This window comes from Tympanuchus pallidicinctus, unplaced genomic scaffold, assembly GCF_026119805.1.
Source record: "Tympanuchus pallidicinctus isolate F22 unplaced genomic scaffold, pur_lepc_1.0 scaffold2, whole genome shotgun sequence".
In the NCBI taxonomy this organism is placed as follows: domain Eukaryota; kingdom Metazoa; phylum Chordata; class Aves; order Galliformes; family Phasianidae; genus Tympanuchus; species Tympanuchus pallidicinctus.
This window is the reverse complement of record NW_026294721.1, coordinates 47,031,548-47,054,168: the sequence shown is the minus strand read 5'-3', so window position 1 is coordinate 47,054,168 and position 22,621 is coordinate 47,031,548. Positions and strand designations below refer to the sequence as shown.

The 22,621-nt window shown below is 36.1% G+C and overlaps 1 protein-coding gene across 3 annotated transcripts in view; it reads left to right on the top strand.

Moving 5' to 3' along the window:
* Positions 1-22,621, top strand: part of GALNTL6 (polypeptide N-acetylgalactosaminyltransferase like 6) — a 421,689-nt gene that overhangs the window by 194,299 nt on the left and 204,769 nt on the right. The gene's annotated exons all lie outside the window — the stretch shown is intronic.

The window sequence follows — 22,621 nt, the reverse complement described above, 5'->3', positions numbered from 1 at the left end:
TTTTATTATTTAAAAAAAGTAAAGTTTTTGTTACGAATAAGTGATCTTGGGAGTTAAGAGGTCATCCAGCAAGTGCTTAGCTAGTGCTCCAGAGGTATTACGTTCACAGCTTCAATTAGTAGTGCAGTGGAGATGTTAATTAACTTTCACATCTTTGGATGATGCATCTCTTTAATAAAGCAGCATTCAGCATGAAATTCTTTAATCAAATGGCGTGGGATAGTAATTGATACCCATTGCTTTGGAGCTCTCATCTGTAGTCCATGTAAGTTGTGGGTATGATTTCTTATTAGTCGTCAGGAGTACAGACTTTAGATTGTAAAACTTTAGATTGATAAACTTATAGCGAGGTTTTTTGCTAGTATCCAGCTGGAACATTCTTGCCAAACATTAGTTCTCTGGTATTTAGCAGCTTTCTTTAATGAGAAATCTAAATTTTGTTTTTGTTTGTTCTTCTGTTTATTTCCATATCTGTTGAAGTTTCAATGTTCTCCGTACTTCAAATAACTCATCTTTTCATTGTACAGAGAAAGGACCAGCAGCTTTCAGTTTTCGAAATTAAAAGCAGTTTAATAAGGCGTGACAAGCTTTTGAATTAGCATCCCATTGGTCTTTCTGAAGTTGGTAGTTTTTTATACTCATGGCTGTCTTAATTGAGATATTTGAGTTCACCTAGGTAGACCTTGAAAACATCTCTTATCCTTCCCTGAAAGCAGGCTTTCAAATAGGCTTATAATCACCAAGCAAAAGAGTAACAATACTGTCATGCATATCATAAGTTACAGTTTATGCATTTCAAAGAAAATAACTCAGAAAACCTATCACATTCTTTTACCTCTTTATAAATGTTTAGAATGTCTTTTTGTGTGTGTGTGAATTTTTTGCTTATTTGCTATTTCACTGATGTTATTTGAAATATATTACTGATGTTAGAAATGAGCAGTTATTTTCATTCACTAGCACTAAACTGCACATACATACGAGAAACAGAATAATTTGCTTTGTAAGCAAAACCACAAGATGACCAAGGCATCAAATCATGATTATAGCTTGTAAGAAAATTTTAAACCCAGATTTCCAGTAGTAAAATGCTGTATTAACTTCATTCTATAAAAGCATTTCGGATCAGATAGTGGATGTAGATAATACCTTCTAATAATTTCTCTGGGGATTGGCTAGGAGAGTGTTGATTTTGTTGTTAACTGCATACATTTTCCTGAAATGAATGCTGAAGTCTTCTACAGAGTGGTACATGTAGGATTGTTAGTGAGTGTTTAATTTTCAAATCTTAACATGACCTAGAGAGAGAAATCATGTAATGGCTATAGCAAATGAGTGCCTTCAAAGCTTTATATGTGAAGAACAAAGGTTTGTCCTATCCTATTAATTTGGTATCCCTGGCAAAATCAGAAATGTTTAAAGAGCTTTAATAGCTATTCTGACCTTGCTTCATATATGGAGTAAAACAGAAGATAATTTCAGCTTCCATTAAGGACCTGATATACATTAATTCTGTCAAAACAAAACAAAATGAAAGATTGCCTACCAAAAAAAATATATACATGAGTATTAAAAGCACTGGGATTCATTTGTATTCATTTAATCTCAGTGCTTTTCTGTTGAGATAACACGATACATAATTTGACAGCATTTGTTTCCAGTGATTCTTTCCTGGCTAATGATGAGCAGTTCTAGCATCATCTGTATTTATTTAATTTATCTTGCATAATTGAAGGCCCTATTGCCAAACACATCTATTTTGCTTAGTATTTTATGTCTTTATGCAGATTTTTATTTTGTGCAATCAAAAATCAAAAGTGTACTTATGCGTATTTGTTCTTGGATGTCTCACAGAGAGCATTAATGATGTATTGAATTGTCTCGTTACAAATCTTCTTGTACAAAAATACAATTATAATTTTGATTATCTTGAAAATGAATATTTTGTTCCTCTCAGAAAATCACTATCCAGACAATTCAGTCAACTTTGGGGACACCTCTAATGTGCTGTTTTCCCGAATTAAGCTCATGTATTTTTCAGACAGATGGGCAATTCTAGGATGTTTATAATGGTTGAGTGCTTTAACGTATCTGTCATGCACAGTTTGTTTTTTAAATGTAGCTGGTTTGTGTGCGAAACATTACCAACTTGTATCTAGCAGTCAAAAAGGACTTACTTTAGTAGGACTGGATTAAATCAGGCTTTCCAAGTTGAAGTTCCACATGCAGTGGAAGGTTTTGAAGAAGGAATTACCAGAAGCAAGATGCCTATGAACATGCTGCAAGTTTTGAAGCACTGCCCTCTGCTTTCCCACATTAGCCCCAGAAAGTTTTTCCTCTGCGATAGAGACTACTTTCCTTCTTACCTCTGATTTCTGAGATTGTATGCTTCAGTTTTTTCAGCTGTGCAAGGCTGCTGTGTAATTCTGCTGAGGCACAAACTGCTTGCAGAGGCAAACAAATCTGTTTCTGTTTTGTTTTGGTTTTTTATAGTCAGTTGCTTCAGCCTTTATTCACCTGCTGTAGGAATGCTTCCCTTGTCTGCCCTCACAGTACAAAAATTCAGTAGATAAGTAAATGTTAAGACAAATGATTCAGACTTGAAATTGAATTAATAATGGAAATAAAGTTAATCTCCCTCTCTCTCAAAGTGTGAAAATATTTATGAAAAGCTAATGTATAATTTAAAGCTTGTTTGAAGGAAGTCTATCCAGTCTACTGCAGATAGTTTCTTCTGTAAGTTTGGCTTGCAAATTGACCGACCACCCAAGCTCAGAAACATCAAGATTCCTGCAGTGGCTCAGCCAAAGAAAGTGCTCTGCACAGAATGGAAAATCCAGACCATTTAGAATAGGTCTCTGTTAGGGATTTTGCTCTGGTATGATGGGGAGAACACTTCTAATTGCACGTAGTTGCAGTATTTTTTATGGATGTATGGCACTAAGAGATGCAGAATTCCTTCCAGACTATGATGATTTGAAGGCATGATTATTGCTATTGTTTTAAAGTTTTTAATATATATTTTTAGATTCATATGTTAATTTCTGTTAATAAATGAAATTTCTTTAAAAGAGTATTTTCCCATGCCTGTTTCCCACATCCACTGGCCTTGCTGCCTAATGTGGTTGTCAGTTCAGTCATAGAATCATAGAATGGGCTGGATTGAAAAGGACCACAATGGTCATCTAGTTTCAACCCCCTTGCTATGTGTAGGGTTGCCAACCACCAGACCAGGCTGCCCAGAGCCACATTCAGGCTGTCCTTGAATGCCTCCAGGGATGGGGCATCTACAACCACCTTGGGCATCCTGTTTCAGTGTGTCACCACCCTCTGCATGAAAAACTTCCTCCTAATATCTAACCTACATCTCCCGTATCTCAGTTTGAAATCATTTCCCATTATTCTGTCACTATCCAGATAACAGATGTAAACATCTGTTCCCCCCTCTTGCTTATGTTTCCTTCATGTACTGGAAGGCCACGATGAGGTCTCCTGGAGCCTTCTATTCTTCATGTTAAATAATCCTAGTTCCCTCAATCTTTCCTCGTAGGAGAGGTGATTCATCCTCTGATCATCTTAGTGACCCTCCTCTGAACCCACTCCAAGAGCTCCATGTCCTTCCTGTACTGGGGTCCCCAGGCCTGGCTTTGAGAAGTGCAGTATTTCATTGTTGTTAATGCTCTTTGTTTTCTCTTTAACCATTTCTAAGCATTCTGATCAGCTAAGCAATTATCATTGCCTGCAGGAAAGGTAAGCAGTGCCATGAGTGGGTGAAATGGGGATGTTTTGTAAGAGTGGGGGACTTTCCTGGATATTCCATGATTTAGTGACTTTAAAGGGCAAAATATCATTTCATTCTTTTGTCAGAAAGAAAAAATTAATTGTCCTATTTTGAAAGTCACGTATTACTGATTTTCTGTCTGGGAGTTATCAATGGAGAATTTGGATGAATAAAAAATTAATAAGGCATAGTATTTCTAATGTCCGTTGGTCTACGTGTATAGCAGTTTGTGCTGCAGCTCCACAAACTATCTGAGAACTACTTCCTTTGCCTTTTGCAGAGCCCTACGTGTTTGGGTCACATTATCCTTATTCAAAAAGGAGAGGTAGTCATCCTTAAGACGATTTTATAAATATTCAAACTTCACAAAGTTTATTCTAAAAATTTAAATTTCTAATCAGATGTGATGCTTTAAAACATGTTTTGAGAACAACTAATTCATTTACATGAGAAACTGAAAAATGACTCGACTCCAGCATTTCAGTCCCACAGTTTGTTCCGTATGAAATAACAATAGTTGCAGGTGCATTTGTCATCTGAAAATCTGGTAAGAAAACTCTCTAACTCTAATGAGGCATTTGAAAGCAGCCATTTTTATTTCACGACACATTCCAAGTGACTTAGCAAACTGAGCATGCTGTCTCAGAGTTCAGGTGCTACACTTAGTTAAAAATCTGCATATGCAACATATATATTTTTAACTACTGAAGGAACTGGGGCTGTTTAGTCTGGGGAAAAGGAGTCTGAGGGTCCAATATCTGAAGGGTGCTTACAGTGAGAGCAGGGTTGGTCTCTTTTCACTGGTGGCAAGTAACAGAATGAGGGGAAATGGCCTTAAGTTGTGCCAGGGTAAGTTTAGGTTGGATAGCAGGAAACATTTCTTTACAGAAAGGGTTGTGAAGCACTGGAATAGGCTCCCCAGGGACGTGATTGAGTCACCATCCCTGGATGTGTTTAAAAACTGTTTGGATGTGGTTCTCAGGGATGGGATTTAGCGGAGGGTTGTTAGAGTTAGGGTAGTATGGTTGGGTTGTGGTTGGACTCGATGATCTTTAAGGTCTTTTCCAACCTGAGCAATTCTATGATTCTATGATATGTCCTGGAATTGGCACACATTTTCCTTCTTTTCCAAGAACTCATTAATATGTACTAATGTCCTTTGAGCATGCGCTGTGCAGCCCTCTAGTCATCTTAAGACACTGTGCTTCATCCCCTTTAATCCATCTTCAGCTTATTCACAGTGAGCCTTGGCTGACTTTCAGTTGTTTTTTCCCTAATTTGGCAAATTTCCAGTGTTCTTTATGCCATAATGAGCAACTTTTTATCTTAACACACTGTAACTCAAAATGATTTATATGAAGCTTAGGGAGAGTCTTTGCAGCTGATGGATACAAAGCTCCCGGTACATACCAAATAGCTAAGTGCATTGTTGGTGTCAGTGGGTTAGTAGAAGCAAGGTTTTGCACATACTGAGGAAAAGCTAAGCTAGCACGCATCAATTCCTTTTGCTAAATTTAATATATCCTTAAACTAATACGTATTGATTCCTATTGCTAAGTCAGCCTATATTGTAGAAGGAGGGAGGTACAGATGTAATTATATTGAAGTCAGTATCCTTTAACACCGCAAAATAATTTGGAACAGATGTTAGTCCTGTTTTCTTTGAGCAGTTTACTTATTGTATTTCTTAACTGAAGCAAAGCTGGCTTATGCTAATGAATGAAGACTTTAGAACTATTCAAATTTTTATGTGAGTCAAAAACTCTTGCTTTCCTTGAATACACTTGAAAACACCAATTGAAGTGCTGCTTATCTGAAAACCTTCTGTTTTTGTGTTGGCAGTTTGATGTTAGTTGTAGGAAATAGATTTTGTGTTACAAGCTATAATAGCATATGAACACTTTGTCCATGGGTACATTGAAGTTTATCTTTGGAAGAAAGCTGAACATGCTCTTAACCAATGTGTGAGTATGTTACAACCTGTGTGCTTGATGTAGATACAAGGAAATAAAACAGGTTAACAGTGCCTAGTACACAGGAGACTTTTCTTTCTTTAGTGTGTACTCCTGTAGTACAGATGATTAATTTTTGAAGGGAAATCCAAAGTTTTGCTTTTCTGCTGGATAGTTTATTTCTGTATTGTAAGCATCGCTAGTTGAGATGGTTTTTAACAGAATTTAGGACTTTAACAACTGTGAACTAATTCCTTCCCTTTTCTCATGTCTCTCCACTTTTTTTTTCAATTTTTTAAAAAAGTGTAATCTATTTCAACATTGTTTTATTCTGGGAGTGGGCAAATTCATCTGTACCTGTGAAAGTTTATATGTTCTAAAACGATGTGACTTGATTGTGAATGACAGAATAATTATGATCATGGATTAATGTACAAATAAAGCATGTAAGTGCCGTTCCTGTTGTCTGCTTTAGACAACTGGATAGAGCATTGACATGAGCTATTACACTAATCATTCTAATTAATATACAATACACAAGTCTCTTTGCTGTAATTTGCATCTCTAACGTTTATTGAGGGTAAGTGGAATTATTTTGGTGCTAGATGTAAGTAGAAGCAATCCAGTAAGTTTCATATTTCTCATCAGAAGCATATTATGGAAAAAAAAAGCAAAAACAAAAAACAAGTCAAGCACTATGAGTAATTTTGGCTGTTTACAGTGTCATAATCATTTATTTAGCTGACTGCCTTTATTCCAAGCTATGCTGTGAAAACTATTATTTAATGCTTTTAAAGCATTCAGAGAGTATCTTGCTTTGAAAAGAAACTCATTGAATGTTCAAATACAACTTTATGGATTGCTGCCAAATATATGTTTACTTAAATCTGTGGTTTTCAGAAGTGCTATTATGCAGGAAAAACATTAATATTAGATTTATAAGAATTCTATTCTTTATTTCAATTTTTCTCTTATTGGTTTGTCCATGTGTAAAATAAAGTTTGTTTGTTTGTTTGTTTTTAAATTTTATTCTAAAATTACAAAAATAGTTATACTTTTTCTGCCATGTGCAAATTCTCTCCCTTAAATTAGTTACAGAAATACGCTGTGTAAAGAAATGCATTAAGTCTTTGAGCAATAAGCTTGCTTTTACCTGGCTTCATAAGAAACATTACTGAAAAGTGCTGAACTGGGCAATTTGTGTTCTCTTTCATGCTTAAATCGAATTAAGCTGCTTAGGGCTGCAGTCAGTTTCTCTCAGCAGGAGCTTGCAGCTGCTTCACCAGCTCCAATGAATGTGCTGCGCTGGTCAATTGGCTGCTGCACACAACTGACTACATTCAGGGAATCCATTGGTTTCGTGATAACTGACTAGGGGAAATGGTTATAAACTGGCAGAGGGTGGATTTAGACTAGATACAGGGAAGAAATTATTTATTATGAGGATGGTGAGACACTGGAACAGGTTGCCCAGTGACGTTGTGGATGCCCCCTCCCTGGAAACATTCAAGGCCAGGCTGGATGGGGCCTTGAGCAACCTGTTCTATGGGAGGCGTCCCTCCCTGTAGCAGTGGGGTTGGAACTAAGTGATCCTAAGGGTCCTCTAACTCAAACCATTCTATGATTGCACATGTTTAAACATGCACAAAGAAATGAATTAATGTGACTAATAATGATGATCTGGAAGTCTGATTTTCCTTCTTCACGTAAGACAGAGAAAGTGCTGGGGCTAATTGTACTTAGACTAAATCATGACAAATCCAAGTACAAAATGAGTCATTTCTTGCTTTCTGCAGAAGCAGCTCTGGGATGATATAAAATGCCATTCTTTGCTGTTTTTCTGCATGGCTTTAGGGGACTTGCAGTTGTCAAGTAGAACTGAAGCAGAGTGATTGATGCATTAAGGTAAAAAGTCAGTGATGTAGTCTCCATCCCAGAAGGCATGTTGTTCTTTGGTATATCACCTGTTTTACAAGGAAAGGCTTAGGGTAGATTGATTATGTATGAGAAAGGGTAAGCTAGAAGAATTAGCTGAGAGAATACAGTATTCATCTAGACAGTTTCCTTTTAAAATTGAACCAAAAATCTATGCAAGTAATGATAATGAAAAGCAAACAAATCTAGGGTGAAATAAAAATGAGAAACTTATTATGTGGAAAGAGCAAGAAAAATCTGTCTTTATATTCATTGCAACCAAAACGTGTTTACACCTATACATGGACCTATGTTTATGTATGTTCCTCTGCATTGAGTTCCTTTCCAGGGCAAACATTGGATTTCACAGCGCTGAGTAATGTTTCAGAAACCATTAAAATGGTATTGTTTTTATGTGGTGTAGTTTTTAATCAAAATTGTTGGATTAATTCTGATTTCATAATTCATATTCAAAAAGTTACATTTTAAATATCTTACTAATTCTTATCTTGATTACATTATTTCTTTCTGCTTACATCTTTGGGACTTTTTTATATAAAGATGTCTATTTTTATGCTGCAAACTGGGGAGTATTTAAATAAGTAGTACTGAGTGTTTTGAATTCTGCTTTGGAAAGGTGAAAAGCAATTGGCTGCAGCCTTCTGTTTTGAACAAAAATTGAGGCACAAGAATAAATATAATAAACTTTTCAGGAACTGCTATACAGAATTTCTCTTGGATGTTTCATGTTATCCATTTTTAGTTGAGGTATCTGGTATTAAGTAGTATTTCATTGAAGCATGTCTTAAAGAGAGAAGCGGTGTGGGGTTGATTTTGTTGTTATTTTTTAAGACCTTAATCCTGTTTACAGCTTTGTAAATTAAGATCTGTCTTGAATTTCTTTTCTTGATTTTGGACATTTGAGAGCGTCTTTAAATATGAAGTCTGTCTCGACTACTTAGTATCTTGATACTGTACAGTAAGTTTGTTTTGCCAGCAGCATAATCTTATTTTGTCTTTTTATCCAGTGCTTTTTGAAAAGAGAAACCAACATCATCTTATCTAATCAGGATAAATTTAGTCTCATTAAAATTCCTGTTGCTTTCCATAATGGTCTTATCCCAGGAAAAGTGTGTAATCCACTACTTTGCCCAGAAGTAGCTCTGACCAGCAGCAATATTAACCCAGCAGATAAGATTCAGCATTTGAGCAACTTTTTGCTAAATTAGCTTTGCTGCTGGTGGTACCCAGTGACATGGGGCCTTAAGAATTTCTGAATTTTATGCTTGGTCTATATTTCAAGCTTCCACGTTGCTCCTCGTGGAAACTCTTGCCTTGCTAGCAGACTATAGGACAGCAATTGCAAATATTGTGTGGTGCCTTAAAGCACACACTAATGACTGAGCATTTGAACAGCAAGGCAAATGGATACTGGCTGTGGGATGCATACTTTTTTCTGAAGCCTGCATTGGGGCCTTAGAAATCTAGACATGATATTTTCTCTTATTTTTGTAACACCTTGTGTGTAGCTGTGCTGCTGTTTGGCAACGTAATTGTATTTTTTCCTCAATATAAAACTGGCTTGTACTAATAAAACCTGCTCACAGTAAGATACAGACTTCTAAAGGGGGATTTACTTCACCCTTTCATGCAGATTTAAACGCAGATGATTCATATTAGTCTAGATAACCTTACATTGAAGTGGAAGGTCAGCAATGATGTAGAGCAAGTCTCTCCCATAATTTGACTGACCTTTTTAACATCATATTCATGATTTGCGCTTTCAGATTGTCTAGCCTCAGCATATGAAGTCCGGTTTGAGAATAATATCATAAATCATTAAAATGGTACTATACATATTATTTTTTTAATATTCAAAGTTGCAGTGATGAAGGTATTTTGGTCATAGAGTTGTAGCTGAGTGCTAAAATTGGTTTTAATAGAATAAATTGCAACTATCCATTTTTTTTTTTATGTTTTTCTGAAAAGTTATGCCCAACAGGCAGAATACAAAAGTGGAATGGAAGGGGTGAGCAGAAAATTCCTTGGTACTCTAGTGGAGCAGTTTCTCTGGATGTTCCCCTTTTCTCTGGTGCCTCGATAAGGACTTGTCCATGGGCTTTGCTGACTTCTTCCCTCATTGCCAGTATTTTCTTGGGTTTCTTTCTGAATGCTGTCTGCTTGTTCTGGGACTGCATGGTGCTGTGATAGACTCTTGCATTTCTTAGTAACAGGCACAAATTGTTCCCAGGATAACAATAAAATATTTGGGTGTTTCCAGTATTCCTAACTGCTGGTACTACCATCTTTTTTCTGTGTTGCCAGACGCGATTTAAGCTGATTGTAGGTCATGACTGAAACAAGAAAAGATACTAAAGGACAAAAAAGCATAACAAATTCTTAATGTTACATTATCAGTGCTTAACTTTCAGAGCATTATAGGTTACTTAAAGCATCTCCTTGATTTTTGAAGCACGTGCTTTCTTAGCAATTACTTTTATTTAGCATACAATGTTATGCATACTCTAATGTAAAATGCATTGCTATTTTAAATGCTGAACAAGAAACTAAACGTATATTTCTTATCCATCAGGCATTTACTTGATTTATAGACTGCAGATCAAGTATAATTTCAGCATTAAATGTGGTCACACGTCTCGATGATGCTGCTAGACAGATCATCAGTGAGCAATCCACTTGCCTTGTGAGGTGAATGTTGATTTTTAGCTGTTCAGACACTGGACTCTTTTACCATCATTTTCTGAGAAAGGGGGTGAAAATAGGTTATATGCTTTGTGCAATATCTAAAGTTTTGTACTATTATCCAAAGGTCTTTGTTTTGTTTTGTTTCGTTGTCTTAAATTATATATGTAAAAACCTTTAATGATACTATAGTGTTACACGTGATACTGTGGAGTATGGCCCAAACATGGCCTGCTGAAGAAGGGGAGAGGTCGTGCACAACTGGAGAACAGGATGGGGCATAGGATTGGTAGCCATCTTCTAGTAGATAACACAAACTCCTTTTAGTTGTACTGGCCCTCCACACTGCTTCCTTTCCTATCGTGGCAAACCACATGAAAAAGCGGTATAAAGTCAAGATGCTGGAGGACAGCTTTGGGAGATCCCCTCATCTGGCCTGAGACCCCTCCGACTTGAAAGGCTCCTTCCCCTCAGCCTCCATCCTGTCACAGACATGTTGATGAGACAGGTCATATAACCTTTCCTACTATGATTTACCTTCCCTAGAATTTGTATAACCTTACCCAACCTAATTTAACTTTACATACCCTAATTTACCTTCCTCATCAGGATACTGATTAGTTATAGTTTAATACATTGCTTGCTTAGAATATGTGTGATTATTGACATACCTGCAGCAACTTGCTCAGAATAAATGTAATTGTTTTGGTGCAACTGATCTGCTTCAGTGAAGTGCACCGTAGTCACTGTCTTCCCTCTGGTCAAAATGGAGAATGAGGTGGGACAGATAACTAAGGACTTCTGCCTTGCCCAGGTTGCAGAAGAAGAAAGCAGATTTTGGAATAAAACACAGCCTTTATTCCTTTCCTTCTCCTATCTGTTTCATAACACTTTTTGCAATTATGCTGCAGTTTCATGCTATAGTCTTCAACTTGTAAGCATTTACATAAATGTTGACAGCTACTCAGTGAAAGTAGGAGAGGTTAAAACAGATAATGTTCTCAGGAGTCTGAGTTCAGCTTAGTTGTCTTGGCTGACTTCTGATTTAGCAAAACCTTACTGCTCTTGTCTTACAGAAGTGATTGTTGTTCTAGGCATAAACGCAAATTAGGCTTTTAATGTTTTTTAGGAAAGTACCCACTATATAAAACTTAAAGCTTGATATTTATAGTTAATTTATACTTTTGCAGATATTTTATGCTCTAGATAATTCCTATCTGCCCATTAATAACAGTGGTGAGATTGTTTCAGCAGCAGCAGAAATCTCACAAATTTTTTAGAAACACTATTGAATGATTCTTTTAATATTTGTCCAAAAGTTTTTAGATTCACAGAGATGTCTTACAAGTAAACAGGTGTAAGTACTGCTACACTACTGTAAAATTTAAAATAAAAAATAGCATTTATGTGGATTCTCTGGAGCTGAGTTTCTCCTGTTGTCATTTTGTCCTGTTGTACGACAGCTGAGTGCAAACTCTGAAGGCCTCTCTGAAGATGACAACTGGTAATAGCCTTCGGGCTATAGTCAGCCAAGCATCCCACAAAGGAACTTTCCATCCCTAGCTAGATATGAAGACCGGAGAGTTTAACTGAAGGACTCATCAGAGTCAATGAAGGTGACCACCAGAGGTCTCAGGACCACCACCAGAAAAAGCAAGTGCAAGGAAGCAGAACCCTATGTTCATGATTTTTGGGGGAAGTACTGAATGCATATATGCTGTCCAGGAAAACCTTTTACATATGTAACACAAGTAATATATATAAGCTGAAAATCTTCCGTGCCAGGGATGCACAGTTTGGTGGAGCGATTTCTCTCATGCATCTGGCGCCATAATTAAAGAATGCCTACTTCTTAGTACCACACAGGTCTTAAAGAATTATCTATCACACTGGCATTTTTTTCAGGTAACACACAGAGATAAACACTTACATTTTCTCCATCATTCATAATTTCACACAGATGGTTGTTATCAATCTTCAGGCTCTTCTTTTCTACAGTGGAGACTTAGTCTATCTCTGATTTTTATTATTTCTTAATCAGAAATATATTTATTTATTTTTACAATCTCTTGATCTTTTGCTGTTTCTGAATATCCCTGGTAACGTTGGAATGCACTGTGTGTAGTAGTAAGGATCCAGGCACACAATGGATTTGAGTGGCATAGAGATTTTATGCTTTCTATGTTCCATTTCTTATTTTGATTACTAGTGAACACTGAGTTGTCATTTCCAATGAGATGCCTATTTATAGTTGATAACAATTTTTTTTCTTAGTTGCTGTCAGCTCAAAGTCAATTGCATGTATTAAAGTTATCCTTCTCTTCCTCTAGTGAATTACTTTGTCTACATTTAAATTCTTCTGCTATCCAGGTATTGATTGAACTATTCACAGTGTTTTTACTAGTCTGAAAACTGTATGTTGCTGGACAAGGAATTGTCCCTTCATTATTAATCTTTTTTCTGACTCCTTTATACATGTTGGAAAGAAGACCTTAACAGATCTGAGTGGAATTTCACTGTTGGCTTTACTCTGATGTAAGGACTAGCAATTTGTCTACCAGTAATCTTATGATTAGCTGTTATTCCTTTCATGAATGGAACTTTCCCTCCCTAGCATTTTCCGTGCTTTCTCGTTTTATGTTTGGTAAAAATAACATAGATTATATGTAATATCATATTATCCATCCATATTATCCATTATTATGATCAGTTTATGCATGACTTCCTTAGTTTCTTAACCAGTTCTACCAGTTTCTCTACCTAGTTTCTACCAGTTTTCTTGATACTGGTGACAGACTTACCAAACTGTAGTTTCCTATATGCTGCAAACAATCTTAGATATTGAGTGAGTGTTTGCCACCTAGAGTTTCTTTAATCTCAAAATGCTAAGTAGTAGTTCAGGTACTGAAGTTGCAGTTCAACCATTTCATGCTGGAGTCCCCTAAAACTACAAGTGAAATAGCTTCTGGTTGTGCTATCTTGTAACTGATCATATTATAAACTTTATTACAGTTGCTTCTACTAGGAATTCATTCTGAGACATATCTTCCACCTTATCTGTGAAGCTCTTATGTGAAAATCACCACAGACTCTTCCACAGTGAACGCAGGCAGCACAAAACATGTATAGATTTGTTGCTATCCTATTTTCCTAATGGCTTTTATACGCAGTCTTTTTGGCAAGACTCCCTCCTTGGAAAAGTGTTTATTATTAGGTGTGTGTCAGTTTGCAAACTGTACTTCAGTTTTTTGTCCCAACATTAGAGACTTCCTTCTACCACTTACGTGCTATGCCTACTCTTCGTTTAAAGCCAACCACTAGCTACTTTTCATCAGCTTAGTAGGAGCCCTGTTATTAGTATTGTTGGAGCCCAACAATTTGAGGACTCCTAAGGATCTCTTGAGACCCATCACTACTAGAGAACGCAAGGGTTCCCATAATTTAAAATAAATCCAGTAATGTAGTTGTGGTGTTACTGTAAATCAATCCATCAGGAAACTTTCTAGAGCAGGCATGTCCAGGCAACATGCTGTCTGCAGCCCAGCTCTGCTTTCACTGTTGCCCATGCCTTTTGCTGCTGCACCATCATGGCAGTGGCTCTGCCCCACCAAGCAGCACTACCCAGCCCTGGGACACAGAGTGGGCACAGTGCAGTGCTGACAGATATGCACTGTGATTGGGTTTGCAAGCAAACCATATCAGCTTTCAAAGATTACAATGTGAGAAGACATAATGTGCAGAAACATGCTGCCAGATTCAATGAGTTTCAAGGAATGCTTTGTAAAGACAAAATAGCTGGACTGGGAAAATCTTACCACCTAAAAAAAAAAAAAAAAAAAAAAAGTTAAAACTCAAATGGATTCTGTTGTAAAAGCTAGTTATGTTATAGAAAATCTGATTGCAAAAAAGTCAAAGCCATTTCCTGATGATGAGTTTGTTAAACTACCCATAGAAAGCAGGACTGATATAATGTGTGCTGATTTAAAAAAGAAAAGAAAAAAGAAAAGAAAGTGATTTGTCTAAAAATCAGTTTGTTCACCAGGCTATAGACAGGTGAACTGAAGAAATAGGAAATCTATTAAAAAAATAAAAAGGAGGAGAGTAAAGCTGCTGATTTTGAACTTTATGCTTTGGCAATAGGTTAGAGTTAGACTACTGATCGTACAGCTACACTTGCCATTTTCATTAAAGGTATTGATAACATATCATAGAATCATAGAATCACCGAGGTTAGAAAAGACCTAAAAGATCATCCAGTCCAACCGTTCACCTATTCCCAATAGCTCCCACTAAACCATGTCCCTCAACACAACATCCAGCCTTTCCTTGAACACCCCCAGGCTCGGTGACTCCACCACCTCCCTGGTGGTCCATTCCAATGCCTGACCACTGTTACTGAAAAGTAATACTTCCTGATGTATACAAATACAGTATCACTAAAGAAATGACTTACTTGTTGCCATCAATAGATACAACTGAATCTCCTGATTTGTACAAAGCAGTAATATATATATATACATACCTTTAACCTTTGTCAATTTACCTGCTATGGATACTGATGGTTTCCCAGTGATGATTAGTAGGAAAGAAGGACTTATAAAATTAATAGAAGATGATACAATTATCATCAAAACTCGCATTTGATGAAATGTCACTGCATCATACAACAAGAATATTTATGTACAAAAACTTTAAAAAATACATAATATCATGCAAATTGTCATCAAAACTGAACTTCTTAAAGTCCAAGGGACTGAATCATCATCAATTCTAGGAGTTTCTTAAAAGTATGGATGCTGATTATGGGGTCATCATTTACTTTTCTGGAGGAGGGTGGTTAAGTCAGGGTAAATTGCTAAAAAGACTTTATGATTCGCAAAGTGAAGTCAAGTCCTTTATAGAATCAAAAAGAAAACTTGTGCCAGAACATGAAGATTAAAAATGGCTCACAGATTTATCATTTTTGGTGGATTTGACCACTCATCTAAAGAAGTTAAACTTGTATTTGAGTGAAAATCATCTTGTCTGAGCTATGTTTCAGACAATAACAGCATTTGAAATGCGATTGAAATTATGGCAAATTCAAATTATGGCAAAAAATTTCATGCATTTTGATACATTGGCTGAGGACAGTCCTGTGAATAGTGAAAAATATGCAGCCACGCTTTACGTTTTGATACAGGACTTTTAAGAATAGATTTCAAGATTTCAGAAAAAAATTTTCTTGGTTTTTTTTTTTTGGTATATTTGGAACTGTGTTTTATGTTGATGTAAGTACATTACTTGCAAATTTTCATATGGAATGTATGGAGTTGTAATTAGGCATTCAACTCGAAGAAAAATTTGCTCGCATCTCCTTACCAGACTTTTGTAAGACCTATCTTACCAGAGAAAAAGTATCCCTTACTTCACAGTCATGCTTTACTCATGTACTCATGTCTTGGAAGAATGTATGTTTGTGAACAATTGTTGTCAAGGATGAAGCAGAGGAAGAGTAATATTTCATCAAAAATCTGTCAAACACCTTGAGTCCTCACGAGGACTGACTAGCACTACCATCAAACCAGCCTGATGCATTAGTTTCACAAATACAGCATCCAACATCCCACCATTTTTGTGTTTTTGTTGCTCTCTGGTTTCTATGTTTTAATAAAAAATACATTTAAAAAAAGTTTTATTACTTCAATACACTAAATTTAATATATATTTTATATAGAGCCCAAGGCAATTCCTGTTTTCTCAGTGTGGCCCAGACAAGCCAAAAGGTTGGATAACCATCCTCTAAGACTCAGTTTGGAGCTGTAGAAAGCAAGTATTCTTTATTTTCAGTGCCAGATATATGAGGGAATCCTTCCACCTGGCACAAAAGATCTTCAACTCATATACATTGCTCATGTTACATATGCACAGGTTTCCCCAGGTAGTTTGCACATATTCAGTACTCCTCCCAAGGTTACTAACACAAGATTCCACCTTCTTGCACATGCTTAGTCTGTTCATGGTGGTGGTCTTGGGACTGCTTTGGTGGTTGTCAGTAGTCTTCTTCACTGTGCTCTCCAATTGACCCCTGTCTTCATGTGTGCTCAGTTAGCTCCTTGCCTTGGTTGAACAGTACTTGCTTCCACATCTCCCTTATCTACTTGATATAAAGACTCAATGGAACTTCCTTTTCCTGCTCAGTAGGAAGGCATAGACTCCTCTTATTTTCTAAACTAACTACGGAGCTATTCATCAATGAGCATTAGTAAGCTTAACAATGTAATTACAACTTGTATCAGTATAGCCCATTTTTTTCAGTCTGATAAATAAATCAGTGTAGTGAAGGAAATTTCTCCACCCTGTCAGGTGCTAGATTGCCAAATATTGAGAAAGTCAGAGCTGCCCAGTTACATTTATAGTTGCCTTACCAATGGTTCTTATCTTGTATTTAATCCTGAAAAATGAATGTTACAGTGTTTCTCAGCAACCAAAATGCCTGTCAGTCTTTTATCACCTGTTTAGGGTTTTGTTTTTTTTTCAAGTAAATCTATATGCATATGGACTTAAAGTGTTTAGCCTCTTGTTGTTTCTCTAGGCAAATGGGCAGAATCCATAACTCACAACATTTAGTAACTCTGCAGTGTATGGGAGAGTACAGAGCAAAGTCTTGCCAGGAGAGAATGAAGGAGCTTATTACCTCTCGCAGATATTGTGAATGTGCCAGGCTGGCTCTTGATAGCAAAATCTGCAGTTGTTACTATGTTAGCCTCTTCAATGTCAGACAGTATCTTCAAAACATTCAGCTTTCTATCTGATATATTAGAGTAGCAATGTACTTAATTATTTTGCAGTGACCCTCCTAAGTAGATTGTTTAGAAATTCTTTTTTTCTGCCCCACATAATCTCTTGCTTCCTCTTCATAACATTTGTTCTATATTTTTACTGCTTTGATGTTACTGTGTTCAATAATGCAGCTGGATATACAGCTGAGTTTTCCTGTATCCTGGTACAGCCTGGCCCCCACGTGATCATATCAGAGAAGAACCATTATTGGTTAATTTTCAAATGGTTGAATGAGCCTTCTGTTGCTCTTAATTATCCAAAAGACTGATGTGGAGTCGTGTACTTGGAAAAGAGGTTTCAAACAAAGCAACAAACAAAAACCCAACAAGGACTGTCACACTAATTTTAACAAAGTGTGAAAACAAAAACTTAGCTAGTAGCTCCGCACTCCTTTTGATCTGTGTAAATGTAAGTCTTCAGTGCAGTCTACAAAATAAATTGCTACAGAGCAAACATTTTCACCTACTTCCTCACTTCAATTTTAAGCTGATTTCTCCTTGTATCATTAGGTGTTATCACCACTGAGACTTAAGGTTACAGAGAATTTGTGACACAAATTTTAGCTCCTTTTAATTGCAGAAAAATTGTTATTATTATGTAGCTGATGTTGCAAATTCAAAAATATTCTGTACTTCAATTATGCTTACTTTAAGTGCTGAAGGCTGTAACAGGCCTGCAATTGCTAGTGCTAACAGCACAATAATACAGCCAATTGCAAACAGCAGTCTAATTTGTTGATTTCAAGTGAGGTGTAATTATATTGCTTCATTTGCTGAGCAAATCATATGAGAGCTTCTCTAAATCAGTCTGATTGTGTAATGAAGAGCTAATTACAAACAGCAGTGTTCTTGTAGTAAATTTATGGTAACTGCTAATGCCAGGTTGGCACAAGTGTGACAATGGCTCATTAGTGCATTTACAAAAGCAGCAGTGGAAATCTGCCCAAAGCATTGCAACTATTCTGTTTCTGGAGACCAGAGTGATTACTTCTCCCCCCTCCATTGTAATTAGTTAAAAAAAATAAAAGCCTTAAGTCACTTCTTAAAAGAAACTTAATAGCATATCTAGAAAAGCCTACCTTGAGGCTGAATGACATATAAAGAAAGCATTCTTTTCACCCTCCAGGGAAAGTTAAATTTTGAAAATGTTTGACTGAAAGCTTCAGCTAATAGTGACAACTGGTGGTCCAGTATTTCCTTTTGTATCTTTTTTAGCAGCTGGCGGAAGGTACCTATTTGCCACTGAATCTTCATAGCGTGGGGTCAGGGGTCTTGGCAATCACATGGCTAACAGAGAATTTCTGATAGCATCGTTTGTGTCAGCCCTGTGCTAACAAAAAGATATTAGACTTCTACATTCTGAGGTTTTTTCCTGTTTAAGTTGGAATTGATGGTGACCTGATAGATCTGCCATTATTTAATTCTTGATTATGCATACTGTCAGATCAACCAACTGAAGTGGAAAGATGAACTGGTCACTGCAAATTCACAGCACAAGATATGTTCTGTATTTTTTCTGAAGTTTCCATTAATCTCTTGACTTTTATTAATTTCTTTGAGTTCCATGAAGCATGCTTTCTTATAGGTGCTTTAAAGCAATCTGAATAATTTATATCTGAATAGATGTGTGTAATTGCCTGTTCGATTTTAAGCCTGACACTCGTAGTAGATTGAAAGCTATTTTACACAAAGACTTCTCATCTATTAAATGGTGCACTGGGACTGATTTCCTATGAAATTGCCTGATACACTTTCTGTCTTGGCACAATAGCACAGAATAAATTTCTTCCTGTATGTCTCCATCCTGCTTTCTCTCCCCTCTAACACAGAATAATGAAGCTGCATTCTCTTATTATTTCCTCTCTAATCCTGCTTAGTGACAGATGACTCTTGATGAATGGACATTCAGCCCAAACACAGAAGTGCACCTTATTTAGATCAACAGTGATGGACTTGAACCTATATCATGCAGGCTTTTTTGCAAAAAGTTGATACTTAACTTCAACAAAGTGGTATTGTTTTGCTCCGCAAGATCCAAGGTTTGTATTTGCTGTGATGTAGTTGTGTTTTGAATTTGTAGACCTCTTTTGTAATACAAAATCTTTCCAGGACAAATTTCTAAAGCACCACTTTGTGGCCAATAGTGAATTCTTGGAGAAACTATATTAAAAAGTCAGTTGGAAGGATGTGATAGTCATAGATAATGACTCTGTCTGTGCTGTCATTTTAAATAGCTACCAACAGAAAGCATGTGTATACAATGTTACTTTGATATTCCAGAGTGGAAATGAATACTGCAATTTTCATCTACTTATGCATTTGTTAAGCATGAACAACATCATTTTTGGGAAGAAAAAAAAAAAACACCCCACCATTTACAAAGTGTTTGGGCTCAATTTTGTGAAGTACACATTCTCAACAAGAGATTAGAGATGCTCTCAACTTTAGCATGATATTCTAACAGAAAGGATGTTTTACTAAACAAATTTTCTGCTCCATAACTAATATAATAGTAACTGCCAATAAGCCTATTAAAGGCTTACTACATGGGTATGTATCTTACAATCTGTTTCATTAGACATAGCTAAAATATTGCAGTAGAGAATGTCACAGATAGTTTTACATTTCCTTAACTGTTTTTCATTCTCTGGAACATATGGGAAGAGGAAGTGCAAAGGCACTGCAAGATTTCCTGGAGTTATGCTATCAGTTTTCTGATTAGACACCACACAGAAGGGATGAAAATATACTTGTATATTTTATCAGCGTAAATGTTAGTCATCCTACACTACAGAAAATCTGTAGACAACTTCATTTGTCTCCTTTCCCTTTCACCTGATAAAACAATGGAGCACCTAATGGTTATCGTATTCTTTCTTGTTCATGGGTCTTATCCCTGTTAATCTGCAGAGATCGAGTTTAGTCATTTTAGGTAATTCCAAAAGAATCATGTTCAGAGAAGTCTGTACTTTGAACAAAGCCTGGTCTCTAGCTTACTCCAAGCTTTCTCTTTTGATACTGGATTTGTAGGCTAGTCCTCTTATCCACACTTCCAAAGAACACATAATCATCTGCTGCTTCCCTCGATCTCCCTACCCAAGAATTATGTGAGATAGAACTTTCATAAATTATTTTCTCTCTTTGACTTCACATTTATCTGAATTTTAAAGCTGAGTTCGAAATATTATTCCTTCAGATGAGGTGAGAGAATGAAATGGGAACCATCTCTAAATGGGCTGGTGCACAATGCATCCAAATGAATTCTAGTTTCTCATGAACATCAATGTTCTGGTATTTGTGTACATAACTTTTTGTTATTATCCCATATGATATGTAAATCACTATTCCACCAATGAGGGGATGTGTTTTTTATTTTTATTTTTCTGCAAACTGAAATGTATAAATATCTGTTTTTTTATATATTATTTTTCTTTAGAAAAAAAGGATTCCAGTGAAACTTCAGGATGCCCCTATAGAGTTAATACATCTGTTTCTATTGAGAACAAATGTAAAACAAATTCTGACATGAGCCTGTAGCTATGAAAATTGTTTGACAATAATTGGGCATGATGAGATGGCACTGTAATGCAGGGGGAAGGCTTTCTTTGTGAGATCCTCACGAGAACCAGAGCAGACAAGTTTGATCTCATAGAAGATAGCATGAAAATCTTACAGAAAATCGTAATTCTTATCATGATATTGTACTTTCTATGCACTGTATCTGTACAATATATTATTTTTGGTATTTTGTATTGCTTGCATACGATATTTTAATTTCTATGCTTATGATGCTCTTGGGTGTACTTTATAAATTGAATGTCCAGAGTTTGGTTTGCTACTGAAGAAATATTGAAATGACATGGCAAGATAGATTAATGCTTTGGCCCACAGAACAGGCATCATATATTCCAAAGCCATAGTGACTGAGTTGGATGGAGATGATAAACGGATACAAGCTTCAGGATGATTTATGCATGTTTCTGTGGCAACAATACTATTGAAAATTATTGATGTCAGTTCTGGATAAATATGGCATTTCTTTTATTAATATTACTACTACTTTTTGTGTCGAAGTACTTTGCTTCAGTTGTGCTTGATGTCCACTGTCAAGGAGTGATTTATTTATTTATTTTGGAAAGAACAGCATAAGAAATAATTTCAAAGGCAGGGGACTGAAGTGTATGCAGAATTAAAGAATAAGGTCATATGTGACTTTTTGCTATACTTGTAGCTGTTCTCACATTCAGATAACGTTTGTGTGTAAGCATGTATGTGTATATGGTGTGTGCATGTATTCTAATTAGTGCAATACCACAAAATCACAAATTTTGGTATTTGAAAGTGCTCTGAAGTTATATTGCTTTGTGCTGCCTTTTTGACAGCATTTTTACTGTCATAAGATCAACTTGTTAACTAATAGTTTGTTCATCCTTCCAGCTACAACCTTAGTTTTTTTTAATCTGCCTGTGAAACAGTTGGGTTTGAGAACTCCTGAAGCCATCCCTACTTAAGTGTTATCTACTTGTAAGTACGTGTCTATCCTTTAAATGTGCATTTGGAAACTTGTTGTAAGCTAAGGGTTAACAACTGATTTCTATTTATTACTTCATTAAACATTACTTAATGCTCTTCAAGATCAACTCCATTATACTGATTTTGTGCTAATAGTGTCCTGTTTCAGTAACACTTAATTCTATTCCATATCGTTAGCTAAATCAGTTTCCTGGGAGTTCTTAATAAAACGACAGCGCAGTTCAGCATACCCCAATTAAGTGAAGTATTTTGTAACAATGTATTATGCTTAGACAGAGTTCTCTCCTGAAGCACTTCACAATTGCATGCATGGAATCATTGGCCTACAGCTCCCTGAATATCAGAGGGCAGCTTTTAGCTGACATTTTAGATATTGGAAATTCATGACAAGAGGGGAAATTTCAAACAGTTGTGTTAAGGCAAACATACGTTAATTTAACATGCAGTACATACAGACCCATCAACATCAATTCAGTTCAATCAGCACTGAATTTTGAGAACTTGCCTGAAAACCTTAAAATAAATAATGCAAGACTGTCATTGAAAGACCTGCTCATTTTCCTCTTTTGTTCTTCAAATAGTCTTGTATTTAATATCATAGTTTTCTAGATGAAACCTAGCTGAATATTAATAATAAATCTAAATAGAAATGTGTTCAGATTAACATCTTGGTAAAATGAAATAACATTTTCATGCCTGTTTCTGATTGAACAAGGTAGAAACTTCAATCATCACAGCCTTTCTATTTCCTAATAGTCTGTCTAAAAATGTTTCCTAAAGGTGAAAAAAGAGGGAGTTTTTAGTTGACTTCAGCTTTAAACATAAAAATCAAATGTAGACTTCAGAGAGCAAGTTTGTTGCATGTTGCAAGTGCTTTGATATCCTGATAATTATTTGGGATTATTTTTTCTGCATAA